The sequence below is a fragment of the Canis lupus genome, chromosome 7 (genome assembly GCF_048164855.1).
Source record: "Canis lupus baileyi chromosome 7, mCanLup2.hap1, whole genome shotgun sequence".
Lineage (NCBI taxonomy): Eukaryota > Metazoa > Chordata > Mammalia > Carnivora > Canidae > Canis > Canis lupus.
In genome coordinates, this window is record NC_132844.1 from 72,654,439 (window position 1) to 72,670,315 (window position 15,877).

Consider the following 15,877-nt stretch of genomic DNA (forward strand, 5'->3'; position numbering starts at 1 on the left):
GGTCTCACTCTGACCTGGTGACTGTGAATTCCACTTTGGCCTGACTTGGACCTGCTGACTCTGGTTGCCACCTGTGCCTCACCTTGAACAGTTGACTCTGGTTCTTTCACGGGCCTCCCCTGTACCTGGTGATCCTGGTCCCAACCTGGGACTCACCTGGACCTGGTTACTGTGTTCCACACCTGGGCCTCATGTAGACCGTTGTCCATGGTCCCCAGCCGGCCTCACATGGACCTTTGCCTCTGGTCCCCACCTGGGCCTCACGTGTACCTGGTAACTCTGGTACTCACCTGGGCCTCATCTGTTCCTGGTGACTCTCGTCCCCACCTGGGCTTCACCTGGATCTGGTGACTCTGGTCCCCACCTGGACCTCTCCTGGACCTGGTGACTCTCTTTCCAACATGGAACTCACCTGGATCTGGTGACTCTGGTCCTCAGTTTGGCCTCACCTGGACCTGGTGACTCTCGTCCCCACTTTGACCTAACTCAGACCTGGTGAATCTTGTCCCAACCTAGGCCTCACCCAGACCTGGTGACCCTTATCCCCAGTTGTGCCTCAATTCGACCTGATGTATCTTGTCCTCACGTGGGCCTCACATGGACTTGGGACTCAGCTGGATAGAGTGGCTCTGGTTCCGACATGGGGCTCACCTGATACTGGTGACTGTGGTCTCCTTCTAGGCCTCACCAGGACCTGGTGATTCTGATCCTCATCTGGGAATTGCATGGCCCTAGTGACTCTGGTCCTCACCTAGGCATCATTGGGACCTGGATACTCTATTTGACACCTGGGCCTCACTTTGATCTGGGACCTCTGGTCCCACTCTGGGTCTCAAACTAAACTGGTTACTCTGGTTCCCTTTCTAGGACTCACCCTTACCTGGTGACTCTGGTCCCCCCCTGGGCTTCACTTGGACCTGGTGATTCTGGTCATTACCGGGTCCTCACCTGTACCTGGTGACTCTGCTCACCACCTGGGTCTCACCTGTACTTGGTGAATCTTGTTGCCACCTGGGCCTCACCTGGACCTTTTGACTGTGGTCCCCACCTGGACCTCACCTGGATCTTGTGGCTCTGGATCTCCTATGGGGCTCTCCTGGACCTGGTTCCTGTGGTCTCCTTCTGGCCTCACCTGGAACACGACTCTGGTCCATATTTGGGCCTCGCCTCTACCTGGTGACTCTGGTCCTTACATGGGCATCACTGGGACCTGGTTACTCTCTTCTATACTGGGGCCTCACCTGGACCTGGTGACTCTGGTCACTTTCTGGACCTCACCCTGACCTGGTGACTGTGGTCCCACATGGGCGTCACCTGGATGAGGTGACTGGTTCCCACAGAAACCTCACCTGGACCTGGTGAATCTGGTCCTCACATGGGCATCATGGGACCTGGTTACTCAGTTCCACATCGGGGCCTCACCTGGACCTAGTGATTCTCGTCCCCCTCTGGGCCTCACCCTGACGTGGTGACTCTGGTCCCCACCTGGATATCACCTGGACTGGGTGACTCTGGTCCTCCTCTGGGCCTCAACAGGATCTGGTGAATCTACTCCTCACTTAGGCCTCATCTGGACCTTGTGACTCTGGTCCCAACTCAGAAACAATGGGATATGGTTACTCTGTTTCCCACCTGGGACTCACCTGGACCTGATAACTTTGCTCCACACTTTGGCCGCACCTGGCCCTGATGACTCTGTGCCACCCACCTCGGCCTCAATCTGGACCTTGTGACTGTGGTCCCCACCTGGGGCTCACTTGGACCTGGTGACTCTCGTTCCCACATGAACCACACCTGGACCTGGTGACTGTGGTGTCCTTCTAGCCTCACATTTAACTGGTGACTCAGGTCCCCACCAGGGCCTCTCCTGGATCTGGTGACTATGGCCTGCATATTGGCCGCACCTGGACCTGGTGAGTGGGGTTGCCACCTAGGCCTCACCCATACCTGGTGACTCAGGCCCCACATGGGACTCACTTGGACCTGGTAATTCTGGTCCTTACCTGATCCTTACCCGACCTGGTGACTCTGGTCACCACCTGGGCCTCACCTGGACCTGGTGAATCTGGTTCTACCTGGGCATCATCGGGACATGGTTACTCTATTCCCCACTGGGACTCACCTGATCCTGGTAACTCTGGTCCTCACTTTGGCCTCTTCTGTACCAGGTGACTCTGGCCCCATTTGGGCCTCACCTGGAACTGGTGACTCTGATCCTCAGCATGGCCTCACATGACCTGGTGACTGTGGTTCCCACCGGGACCTCAACTGGACCTCATGTCTCTGGTCCCCACCTGGGCCTCACCTGAACCTGGTTTCTCTGGTACCCACCTGGGTAGCATCAGGACAGGGTTACAATGTTCCTTAACAGGGACCCACATGGACCTGTTACCTCTGGTCTTCACCTGGGCCACAGCTGGATGGTGACACTGGTTCCCACCTGGGTCTCACATGTACCTGGCGAGACTGATCCCCACCTGAGCCTCACCTGTAACTGGTGACCCTTGTTCCCACCTGGACCTCATGTGGACCTGGTGGCTGCAGTGTTTCTAGCTTTTCATGTACCTGGTAACTCTTGTCTCCTCCAGGGCCTCACCGGGACCTGGTGAGTGTGGTTGCCACCTGCAACTCACCTGGACCTGGTGATTCTGGTCTGCACCTGAGACTACCCTGGATCTGGTGACTGTGGTCCCCACTTGGACCTCACTTGGACCTGGTGACTCTGATCCCCATCTGGGCCTCACCTGGCCCTGTTGACCATGGTTCTCTACTGGGCATAATTGGGACCCGGTTACTGTGTTCCAAAACTGGACCTCACCTGGACCAGGTGACTCTGGTCCCCCTCTGGGTCTCACCCTGACCTGGTGACTGTGAATTCCACTTTGGCCTGACTTGGACCTGCTGACTCTGGTTGCCACCTGTGACTCACCTTGAACAGTTGACTCTAGTTCTTTCAAGTGCCTCCCCTGTACCTGGTGATCCTGCTCACCCCAGGGCATCACTTGAACCTGGTGACTCTGATCCCCATCTGGGACACACTTGGCCCTATTGACCATGGTTCTCAACTGGGCATAATTGAGACCCGGTTACTGTGTTCCACAACTGGACCTCACCTGGGCCAGGTGACTCTGGTCTCCCTCTGGGTCTCACCCTGTCCTGGTGACTGTGAACTCCTCTTTGGCCTGACTTGGACCTGCTGACTCTGGTTGCCACCTGCACCTCACCTTGAACTGTTGACTCTGGTTCTTTCAAGAGCCTCCCCTGTACCTGGTGATCCTGGTCCCCACCTGGGCCTCACCTGGACGTGGTGACTGTTGTCACCAACTGGGACTCACCTGGACCTGGTTACTGTGTTCCACACCTGGGCCTCATGTAGACCCTTTGACCATGTTCCACAGCCGGTCTCACATGGACCTGTTGCCTCTGATATCCACCTGGGCCTCACATGTACCTGGTAACTCTGGTACTCACCTGGGCCTCATCTGGATCTGGTGACTCTGGTCCTCACCTGGACCTCTCCTGGACCTGGTGACTCTCTTTCCAACATGGACCTCACCTGGATCTGGTGACTCGGGTCCTCAGTTTGGCCTCACCTGGACCTGGTGACTCTCGTCCCCACTGTGACCTAACTCGGACCTGGTGACTCTCGTCCCCATTGTGACCTAACTCAGACCTGGTGAATCTTGTCCCCACCTAGGCCTCACCCAGACCTGGTGACCCTTGTCCCCAGCTATGCCTCAATTCGACCTGATGAATCTGGTCCTCACGTGGGCCTCACATGGACCTGGCACTCAGCTGGATAGAGTGGCTCTGGTTCCCACATGGGGCCCACCTGATACTGGTGACTGTGGTCTTCTTCTATGCTTCACCAGGACCTGGTGATTCTGATCTCCATCTGGGCCCTGCATGGGCCTAGTGACTCTGGTCCTCACCTAGGAATTATTGGGACCTGGATACTCTATTCCACACCTGGGCCTCACTTTGACCGGGGACCTCTGGTCCAACTCTGGGCCTCAAACTTAACTGGTTACTCGGGTTCCCCCTCTGGGCCTCACCCTTTCTTGGTGACTCTGGTCTCCCCCTGGGCTTCACTTGTACCTGGTGAATCTGGTCCTTACCTGGACCTCACCTGGACCTGGTGACTCTGGTCACCACCTGGTCTCACCTGGACTTTGTGAGTCTTATTGCCACCTGGGCATCACCTGGACCTTGTGACTTTTGTCCCCACCTGGATCTCACCTAGATCTGGTGGTTCTGGTTCACATATGGGGCTCTCCTGGACCTGGTTCCTGTGGTCTCCTTTGGCCTCACCTGGAACAACACGACCCTGATCCATATTTGGGCCTCACCTGGACCTGGTGACTCTGGTCCTTACCTGGGCATCATTGGGACCTGGTTACTCTCTTCTATACCTGGGCCTCCCCTGGACCTGGTGTCTCTGGTCACCCTCTGGACCTCACCCTGACCTGGTGACTGTGGTCCCACCTGGGCCTCACCTGGAAGAGGTGACTGGTTCCCATAGGGAACTCACCTGGACCTGGTGAATCTGCTGCTCACATGGGCATCATAGGACCTGGTTACTCAGTTCCACATCGGGGCCTCATCTGGACCTAGGGACTCTCGTCCCCCTCTTGGCCTCACCCTGACGTGGTACTCTGGTCCCCACCTGGATATCACCTGGACCAGGTGACTCTGGGCCTCCTCTGGGCCTCACCTGGAGCTGGGGACTCTGGTCCTCAACTGGGCCTCAACAGGACCTGGTGAATCTACTCCTCACTCAGGCCTCTTCTGGAGCTTGTGACTCTGGTCCCACCTGGGCATCAATGGGACATGGTTACTCTGTTCCCCACCAGGGATTCACCTGGACCCAATAACTTTGCTCCACACTTTGGCCTCACCTAGCACTGATGACTCTGGGACCCCCACTTAGTCCTCAATCTGGACCTGGTGACTGTGGTCCCCACCTGGGGCTCACCTGGACCTGGTACTCTCGTTCCCACATGAGCCACACCTGGACCTGGTGACTGTGGTGTCCTTCTAGCCTCACATTTACCTGGTGACTACAGTCCCCACCAGGGCCTCACCTGGACCTGGTGAGTGGGGTTGCCACCTGGGCCTCACCCATACCTGGTGAGTCAGGTCCCCACGTGGGCCTCTTGGACCTGGTGAATCTGGTCCTTACCTGGTCCTCACCCGGACCTGGTGACTCTGGTCCCCATCTGGGCCTCACCCAGTCCTGGTGACTTTGTTCCCCACCTGGGCCTGATTGCTGTGGACTCTTTCTTGGCCTCAACTGGAACTGGTGACTCTGATCCTATCTGCGCGTCACCCAGATCTGGTGACTCTGGTCCTCACCTGGGCATCATTGGTACCTGGTTACTCTGTTCCACACCTGAGCCTCACCTGGACATGATGACTCTGGAATCCCTCTGGGCCTCACACTGACCTGGTGACTCTCGTCCCCATCTGGATGTCACCTGGACCAGGTGTCTAGGACTCAACCAGACCTGGTGACTCTGGTCCTCAACTGGGCCTCACCTGGACCTAGTGAATATGCTCCCCACCTGGGCCTCATCTGGACCTGGTGACTCTGGTCCCTACCTGGGCATCATCAGGACATGGTTCCTCTATTCCCCACTGGGCCTCAATTGGAACGGGTGACTCTGATCCTCAGCAGCATGCCTCAAATGCACCTTTCCACTAGCTGCGTTCTAATGGCCGTGAGAATGTAGCAACATTGTAAGTCAGGAGGTTCAATGTATACCACTCTATTGCACCTAGAGACACAAGTATTGAAGCCTGCAGCTAGCTCCTTTTGTCCTATGAGCTTCTGACCAACACGTCTAGTGAGGATGTTCAAAATTTCATCTGAAGGCCGTGTGGAACTGTGAGGGACTGGGGGTGAGCTCAAGTCTCAGAAGAAAGTATCCTTTGGACACTGCATTCCACTAGCTTCCCATGTATGGAACTTAGTGTGTAGCACCAATCCTAGAGAGCAGTTCCTCACATATCTCTGGATTGGGCTTGGAGACACTAGTCGTGTGGGCCGGCACCTTCCACTAACCTCTCACAACCCTTCTGTCACGATTCAAGCCTAGGCCTGATAGGAGAGAAGTGTACCTGCAGTCAGCATGTGGGAGGTACAGGGAATAAGTTCAACTCTCAGAAGTGTGTATGCTTTACGGGCAGATGTCTGCTAGACAGTTATTGATGGGAGCTAGAACCGAGGTATACTCTAATTGAACAAGGACATTGGCAATCGCTGTATTGAACTCAGATACACGTGAGTACAGGCCTGTCACTTCCACATGCTTGTCACACAACCTCTTCCAGCACCTAACATAAAGATGCTAGGACCTATGTCTACAGGCAGTCAGGATGCGGGACGGTCCTGCCCTGACCTCAGCTATTACAAGGAAGCATGCCTAGAAGTCACCTTTCAACTAGCTGCATACTTATGGCAGTGAGAATGTAGCAGTATTCTAATTCAGGAGGTTCCAAGACTACCACTCTACTGCACCTGGAGATACCTTCCAGGTCTGCATTGTTCCACTTGCGTCTCATAACCTTCTGACAAAAGTCTATGGTGAAGATGTTTGATACTCATTCTGCAGGCTGTATCAGACCGTGAGGGACTGAGTGCGAGCTCAACTCTCAAAACTAAGTTGCTTTTGGAAAAGGCGTTCAGCTAGCTTCTCACCTATGGAACTTAGTATGTAGCACCAGTCTAATACAGGAATTACTAGGAAATCGCTGGATTGACCTTGGTGGCACTAGTCTTGTGTGACGGGACATTCCACTTACCTCTCACCACACTTCCGTCAGGCATCGAGTCTAGGCCTTTCAGAAGCGAAGTGTACCTGAAGGCAGGATGTTGAGGTAGAGATCATAAGCTCAACTCTCAGTAGTGTGTATGCCTGGGAGGCAGATTTCTGCTAACCGCTCGTACATGGGAGTTAGAACATAGCTACACTCTGATTGAAGAAGTCCATTGGATATCGCTGTATTCAACTCAGATACACGTGAGTTCAAGCCCGACGCTTCCACATGCTATTCTCACAACCTCTCCCAGCACCTAACACAAGGATGTTAGCAGCTACGTCTACAGTCAGGCAGGATGCGGGAGGGTCCTGCCCTGAGACAGCTCTCAAAAGGAAGCATGCCTCAAAGCCAGCTTTCTACTAGCTGCGTTGTTATGGCCTTGAGAACGTAGCACCACTGTAAGTCAGGACGTTCCATGTATACCGCGCTACTGCATCTGGAGAGACAAGCATTGAAGCCAGCAGCTAGCTTCTTGTGTCCTATGAGCTTCTGACAAACATGTCTAGTGAGGATGTTCAAAATTCCATCTGAAGGCTGAGTGGAACTATGAGGGACTGGAGGTGAGCTCAAGTCTCAGAGGCAAGTACACTTTGGACACTGTGTTCAACTAGCTTCTCATGTATGGAACTTACTATGTAGCACCAATCTAAGAGAGCAGTTCCTCACATATCTCTGGATTGGGCATGGAGACACTAGTCGTGTGGGCCGGCACCTTCCACTAACCTCTGACAAAACTTCTGTCACGCATCGAGCCTAAGCCTGATAGGAGCGAAGTGTATCTGCAGTCAGCATGTGCGAGGTACAAGGCATAAATTCAACTCTCAGAAGTGTGTATGCTTTGCAGGCCGATGTCTGCTAGACATCGAGGGGAGGTATACCCGAGCTACACTCTAATTAAACAAGGACGTTGGCAATCGCTGTATTGAACTCAGATTCACATAAGTACTGTCCTGACACTTCCACTTGCATTTCTCCAACCTTTCCCAACACCTAAAATAAGGATGTTAGCAGCTACGACTACGGGCAGGCAGGATGCGGGAGGGTCCTGCCCTGAGCTCAGCTTTCAAAAGGAGCATGCCTCGAAGCCAGCTTTCTCTTAACTGCGTTCTGATGGCCATGAGAACGTGGCAGCATTGTAATTCAGGATATTCCATGAATACCGCTTTACTGCACCTGGAGACACAACCTTGAAGTCTGAAGCTTGCCCTTTGCATCCCATGAGCTTCTGACAAACATGTCTAGTGAGGATGTTTGTAACTGTATCTGCAGGCAGTGTGGAACTGGGAAGGACCACGTTTCAGCTCATCTCCGAGAGGGAAGTTCCCCAGAGAGAGAGCTTTCAGCTAGGTACTCAGGTTTGGAAGTTAGTATATAGCTCCCATCTGAGGGAGGAATTCCTCAGAAGTTGCTGGATTGAACGAAGACACATTTGCCTCTCGCAAAACTTGCGTCCCGTATCGAACGATATCCTTTGGAAGTGAAGTGTACAGGCGGTCAGCATGTGGGCTTTACAAGCCATAAGCTCAACCAAAGGAGTGTGCATGCCTTGGAGGCAGCTGTCCGCTAGGCACGAAATTGACAAGGTAGACACTTGGTTCTCACTCCGCTACTCTCCCGCATACAATGAAATGCTTTGGAAGGAGAACATACAGGCAGTTAGTTTGGGGGAGGTAAGGTCATAAGCTCAACTCTCAGTAATGTGTATGCTTTGCAGGCCGATGTCTGCTAGACACTTATCGAGGCGAGGTATACCAGAGCTAAACTCTAATTGAACAAGGATGATGGCAATCGCTCTATTGAACTCAGATACACGTGAGTACAGTCCTAACACTTCCACTCGCATTTCTCCAACCACTCCCAGCACCTCACGTAAGGATGTTAGCAGCTATGACTATGAGCAGGCAGGATGAGAGAGGGTCCTGCCCTGAGCTCACCTCTCACAAGAGAGCATGCCTAGAAGTCAGCTTTCAACTAGCTGCATTCTAAGGCCATGAGACCATAGCAGTCTTCTAACTCAGGAGGTTCGAAGAATACCATTCTACTGCACCTGGAGACACCTTCCAGGCCTGCAGTATTCCACTTCCGTCTCACAAGCTTCTGACAAACGTCTCTGGTGAAGATGTTCAAAACTCATTCTGCAGGCAGTGGGAACTGTGAGGGACTGGGTGTGAGCTCAACTCTCGGAAGAGATGCTTTTGGACTCGGGGTTCAGCTAGCTTCTCGCGTATGGAACTTAGTATGTAGCACCTGTCTGAGACAGGAATTACTAGGAAATTGCTGGATTAAGCTTGGAAGCACTAGTCTTGTGTGCCGGGACTTTCCACTTACCTCTCACAACACTTCAGTCACGCATCAAGCCTACGCCTGTTAGCAGCGAAGTGTACCTGCAGGCAGGATGTGGGAAGTACAGGCCATAAGCTCAACTCTCAAAAGTGTCTACGCCAGGGAGGCAGATGTCTGCTACCCACTCGTACATTGGAATTAGAAACTAGATACACTCTTTGATGAAGGCCGTTTGAAATCACTGTATTCAACTCACATAAGCGGGAGTACAGGCCTGACACTTCCACATGCATTTCGCCTCCCTATCCCAGCACCTAACATAAGGATATTAGCAGTTACGTCTACGGGCAGGCAGGATGCGGGAGGGTCCTGCCCTGAGCTCAGCTCTCACAAGGAAGCAGGCCTAGAAGCCAGCATTCTACTAGCTCCTTCTGATGGCCGTGAGAATGTAGCAGCATTGTAAGGCAGGACGTTCCATGAATACCGCTCTACTGCACCTGGAGACACAACCATTGAAGCCTGCAGCTGGCCCTTGAGTCCCATGAGCTTCTGACAAACGTCTAGTGAAGATGTTCGTAACTGCATCTGCAGGCAGTGTGGAACTGGGAAGGACCGCGTGTCAGCTCATCTCCGAGGGGGAAGTTCCCCAGAGAGAGAGCTTTCAGCTAGGTACTCAGGTTTGGAAGTTAGTATGTAGCTCCCATCTGTGGGAGGAATTCCTCAGAAGTTGCTGGATTGAACGAAGACACATTTGCCTCTCGCAAAACTTCTGTCCCGTATCGAACGAAATCCTTTGGAAGAGAAGCGTACAGGCGGTCAGCATGTGGGATGTTCAAGTCCTAAGCTCAATCCAAAGGAGTGTGCATGCCTTGGAGGCAGCTGTCCGCTAGGCGTGAAATTGACAAGGCAGACACTTGGTTCTCACTCCGCTACTCTCCCGCATACAACGAAATGCTGTGGAAGGAGAACGTACAGGCAGTCAGGATGGGGGAGGTACAGGCCATGAGCTCAACTTGCAGAATTGTGTATGCTTTGCAGGCCGATGTCTGCTAGACACTTATCGAGGCGAGGTATACCCGAGCTACACTCCAATTGAATAAGGACGTTGGCAATCGCTGTATTGAACTGAGATACACGTGAGTACAGTCCTGACACTTCCACTCGCATTTCTCCAATCTCTTCCAGCACTTCACCTAAGGATGTTAGCAACTATGAGCCTGGGCAGGCAGGATGCGGGAGGGTCCTGCCCTGAGCTCACCTCTCACAAGAGAGCTTGCCTAGAAGTCAGCTTTCAACTCGCTGCATTCTAATGGCCGTGAGACCATAGCAGTTTTCTAACTCAGGAGGTTCGAAGAATACCACTATACTGCACCTGTAGACAACTTCCAGGCCTGCATTATTCCACTTGCGTGTCACAAGCTTCTGACAAACGTCTCTAGTGAAGATGACCTAACCCTCGCCCTAACCCTAAACCTAGCCCTAACTTTAACTCTAACCCCTAACACTAACCCTTAACCCTAAATCACACCCTAAACCCTAACCCTAACTACAAACCTAGCCGAGCCCTAACTCTAACCATAACCCAAACCCCAACTCCTAACCTCCTGCCATAATCCCTAAAGTCTAAACCCTAACCCTAACTCTAACCCCTGTCCCTAACCCAAACCCCCATCCTAACTCCTAACCACTGACCCTTACCCTTATCCCTCACCCTAACCTCTAATCTGTAACCATAAGCATAATCACTAACCCCTAACATCTAACCTAAGCCTAACCACCAACCACCTCCCCTCCCCTGACCCTACCATTCATTCTACCCATTCACTTACCCTATGGTTCTGAGGAGTCCCTTCTGACATGGACATGGACCCCAACAGCGCCTCCAGTGTCCTCTAGGGGGTCCTGAGGAAGCCGGTCTCCTGTGAATGCGGACGTGGCCCCACATGTTCCAGAGTCATAGTCAGTGGGTCCTGAGTACTCCGGGTCTCTTCTCAACGTGGAGTATGCCTCCTCTGGAAGGAGGAGGAACATCCTTCTGGATGCCTCACATCCTCTGGAAGCCTCACAGCAGGTTCTCAGGAGGCCGTGGGCTCCTGTCAGCCTGGACATGGTCCCATGTCCCCTGAAAACTCACCGCGGTCCTGAGGAGGCTGTGGGTTCCTGTCAGCGTAGACGCAGCCCCATGTGTCCCGAAGACAAAGTGCAGGTCTTGAGGAGGACGCGGGTCTTCTCAGTCTTGACGTGGCCCCACATTTTCCTCAGCCTCACCATAAGACCTGAGGAGGCTGGGGGCTCTTGTCAGAATGGACGTGGCCCCAAATCATCCGAATCATTCATAGCATGTCCTGAGGAGGCCGGAGACTTCTGTCAGTGTGGATTCGGCAACCACATTTTTCTTAGGCCTCACCACAGGCTCTGACAAGGCTGGGGTCTTCTGTCCGCATGGACGCATCTCCATATTTCCCAAAGACTAAACTGGGGGTCTGAGGACATCAGTGTCTGGTTGTGTGGACATGGCCCCACGTCCTCCCGAAGCGTCACCGCAGGTTCTAAGGTGGCCGAGGCTCCTGTCACTGTGGATGCGGCCCCCAGCACCCAAAGACTCAACTTATGTCCTGAGGGGCCAATTAGCTCCTGCCAGAGTGGACGCGGCGCACCATCTTTCAGAAGCCTCCCTACATGTTCTGAGGCGGCCCAGGGGCTCCTGTGAGCGTGGATGGGGGCCCACATCTTACTGAAGCCTCCCCGCAGGTCCTGGGGCAGCCCAGGGGCTCTTGTCAGGGTGGGTGCAGGCCCACAATTCCCTGAAGCATCACCGCAGGTCCTGAAGCAGCCCAAGGGCTCCTGTCAGGGTGGATGTGGGCCCACATCTTCCTGAAGCCTCACCGTGTGTCCTGAGGAGACCGGGGCTCCTGTCAGTGTGAACACTGTGCAATATTCCCCTGAAGACTCCCCGCACATTCTGAGGAGGCTGTGGTTCATCAGCATGGACATGTCCCCACGTCTTCCTCAGGCCTCCCCAGCACAGGCTGGCTCATGTTAGTGCAGGCAGACGAGGCCTACTGCACATGCGTGCCCCTTGGGCGGTGCCTGGGCTTGGGCGCCACCTGCGGGATCCTCAGGCGCTACAGGAGGCTGTGAAGGAGGCACGTGCCCATCCCGGGGACAACCTCTGCCTCCTTCCAGGCTCCATCTGTGGCCTGTTAGATTCGGAAACGTCTGACTGAAAAGGAGCCCAACACACAGCTTCCCCAAAAATACTTAAGGAGAAGGAATTGGAGCCCAAAGGATGCAAAATGAAATGTGGACCAGACTTTTACCACGTCCTGTAATCTCACTCAACCCTCTTCCACTATGGGCGGGACCGCGGGCTGGTGCAGACACCATGGAAACAGTGTGGAGGCTCCTCCGGAAGTTACAAATAGAGCCGACCTGCGACCAGCATGTGTAAAGCCTGGAGCTCACTCCGAAGATACAGATGCAGTGAGACGTGGGACAACTGCACCCCAATGTCCACAGCAGCCATGTCCACAGTAGCCACAATATGGGAGGACCCTCGGTGCCCTCTGGCAGATGATGGATAAAGAGGATGGGAGATAGATGATGGCCATAGAGAGCGGAATGGTACTCACCTATCAAAGAGCAGGAAATCTTGCCATTTGCAATGACGTGGATAGAAGTAGAGGGATCATCTTAAGTGAAATAGGTCAGTCAGAAAAGAGAATGACCGTGTGGTGTCATTCATAGGTGGAATTAAAGAAGCAAAGCAGATGAACATCTGTGCAGGGAAGGAAAAACAAATAAGATGAAAACAGATGCAGGAAATACAGACTCTTAATTATAGGAAACAAACTGAGTGTTGCTGCAGGGGAGGGGACAGGGGAGAGGATAACAGGGGACTGGCATGAAGGAGGGCACGTGGTGTCACGAGCACTGCGGTTTTCTCCAACTGGTGGATCTCTGAATTCTTCCTCTGAAAGTATAATACACTATACGTTAATTAATTGGGTTTAAATTAAATTAAGTTAAAAAATCAGTTGTATCAGAGCACGTTTCCTTCTGGACTCTCGGTTCTGCTCCTTCAGCTTATGCTGGGACCAACCCTCGTGGGTCTGGTTTGTTTAAGTAGGCATCAGGCCTGGTCCATGGACCAGCCCAGGGCTAGAAATAACGACCCCGAGATCAGGACCAGAGGTGAGGTCAGGAGTCGGATGCTTAACCGACGGAGCCAGGCAGGGTCCCGAGGACAACACTGCTTTATCCTGTGTCTCTGTGACATCGTTTGAAATAAGAAAGTGCTGCGTCCCACTCTCCTGCTTCTCCAATACTGATTTGCTCTCCGGGGTCATTTGTGGGGGCGGATGGATGTTATGGGTTTTTCTTTTCCTATTTATAGGATCTGCCACCATGATTTGACAGGAATGACATTGAAATAGAGGGTGGCTTCAGGAACTGCGGACATTTTCACAAGATGAGGCTCCCAAACCACGAGCCCAAGATGGCCTCCCAGAGCCTGGTATGGCTCAGTACACTGTCCTCTGCTCCTTTGGTTCAGTCTCATTATTTATTCTCTGTGATGCTCCTGAGAAAGGAGTCACATCTGTCATTTCCTTCCTGAGTGCTCATTGTCAGGACACAGCAAGCCCCACAATAGAATAAAAACTGAGCCCAGGCCAAGGGCAGGAAGCCCCTATTAGAACAGATCTCAATGCCCTTGAAGGCGCCATATCAAAATGTAAACAGAACTTGAGGAATTGCTCCAGCCCTTCGGGAGATCCCCGAGACCAGCCCTTAAAACTAAGCTAAAACCCACCTCGGGGTCCAAGTCCCTGCTCCACTGTGTCGGGTATACATGGACACAAGCTCGAGCTTGTAAATAATCCCTCGTGTGTTTGCATCAGTGTCAGCTTCTCGGTGGTTTCTCGGATTCGCAATCTTGGGCACAACAGTCTAAGATGCAAAAACAAAACCAAAAGAAGCTCGGACGCAGGTAGAGTGAACGTAGGATTCTGAGAGAATCGTCGGAGACCCAGGGGCTTGGGAGCTCTTCTGTGGAGGCCCCAGCAGACTGGGGGGCAGGATGCTCAGCCCCACCAGAGGACCTAGAGACCCCACCCGCATCCCACCCATCAGGGCCTGGTCTCAGGGAGCAGCACAGCGCCACCTGCTGAAGCCCAGAGGCGCTAACGCCCACCCCGCCTCTGACCCCCACAGGTGCAACTCCCAGCAGATGTGCACCTGACAATCAGTGCCAAGGCCCATGCCCAGACCCCACACAGACCATTTGTTGTCACCAAGATGTCAGACCAGAGAGGCTGCAGAGCTTCAGCTCTGCCTCGAAAGTAGAGTCTAGATTCCTTTGTAGTTTGTGCTCTTTTTTCATTTATTTTCTTTGATTCTATTTTATTAATTGCCTTATTTTAACTTTTATGTATGTACCTTATATATTTCTTATTTTTACTTTCATGGTACTTTAATTGTGTTTCTTATTTTGGGATTTAGAATCTTTTAATGAGCAGGCCAAAATAATCTGGGGTTTTTTTGGGGGGGGGGAGGGCAGTTGTTATTGTTTGTCTTGGTTTTTCTTTTTCTGCCTTCTTTCTTTTCTGGAATAACTAATGAGATGGAGAAATTCTCCTCCATAAAATAACATGAGGTAGTACTCACAGGGAGGAAGTTCATCAATACACATATATGATATCTAACTACAGTTTAAAACAATGATTATAAAGATAGCAGCTGGGCTGGAAAAAGAGCACAGAAGAAAACTAGAGAATCCCTTACTGTAGAAATAAAAGAACTAAAATCTAGTCAGGCCAACGTTAAAAATGCTATAACTGAGATGCAGTCCCAAGTGGAAGCCTTAAAAACAAGAAACGTTATGGACCATAGAGACAGATTTGGGGAATTCAGCCACTTATTAAAACAATAACATTCATATAATAGGAGACTCAGAAGATGAAGAGAGAGAAAAGGTGGGCCTTGCTCAGCCATTAGAATTGACAAATACCCACCATTTGCTTCAAGGTGGATGGAACTGGAAGGTATTATACTGAGTGACATAAGTCAATCGGAGAAGGACAAACATTGTATGTTCTCATTCATTTGGGGAATATAGATAATAGTGAAAGGGAATATAAGGGAAGGGAGAAGAAATGAGTGGGAAATATCAGAAAGGGAGACAGAACATAAAGACTCCTAACTCTGGGAAAAGAACTAGGGGTGATTGAAGGGGAATTGGGCGGTGGGTGGGGGTGAATGGGTGACGGACACTGAGGGGGGCACTTGACGGGATGAGCACTGGATGTTATTCTGTATGCTGGCAAATAGAACACTAATAAAAAGTCAATTTATTATTAAAAAAAAGAAAGAAACAAAGAGTGGCACCTGGGTTGCTCAGTCAGTTAAGCTTCTGTCTTAGGCTTGGATCATGATTCAGGTCACAAGGTAGGCTCCCTGTTCAGCTGGGAACCTGCTTCTCTCTCTCCCTCTGTCCCACTCGCTCATGCTTTTTCTCTCCTCACTCTCTCAAATAAATAAATAATATCTTTGAAAAAAACAATCAAACAAACCTAGAGGGAAGAGAAATCTCCTATGTAGAAGAATTTCAAACAATTTGTGCAGACATTCCACCGTCAAGTTCATGAGCATAGCTTCCCACTCTTATGTGTGCAATACACATAGTAACTTCCTTCTACAAAATATATTATGAAAAACTTAAAATAGTAATGATAATATAATAATGATAATAATAATAATAATAATAAATAAT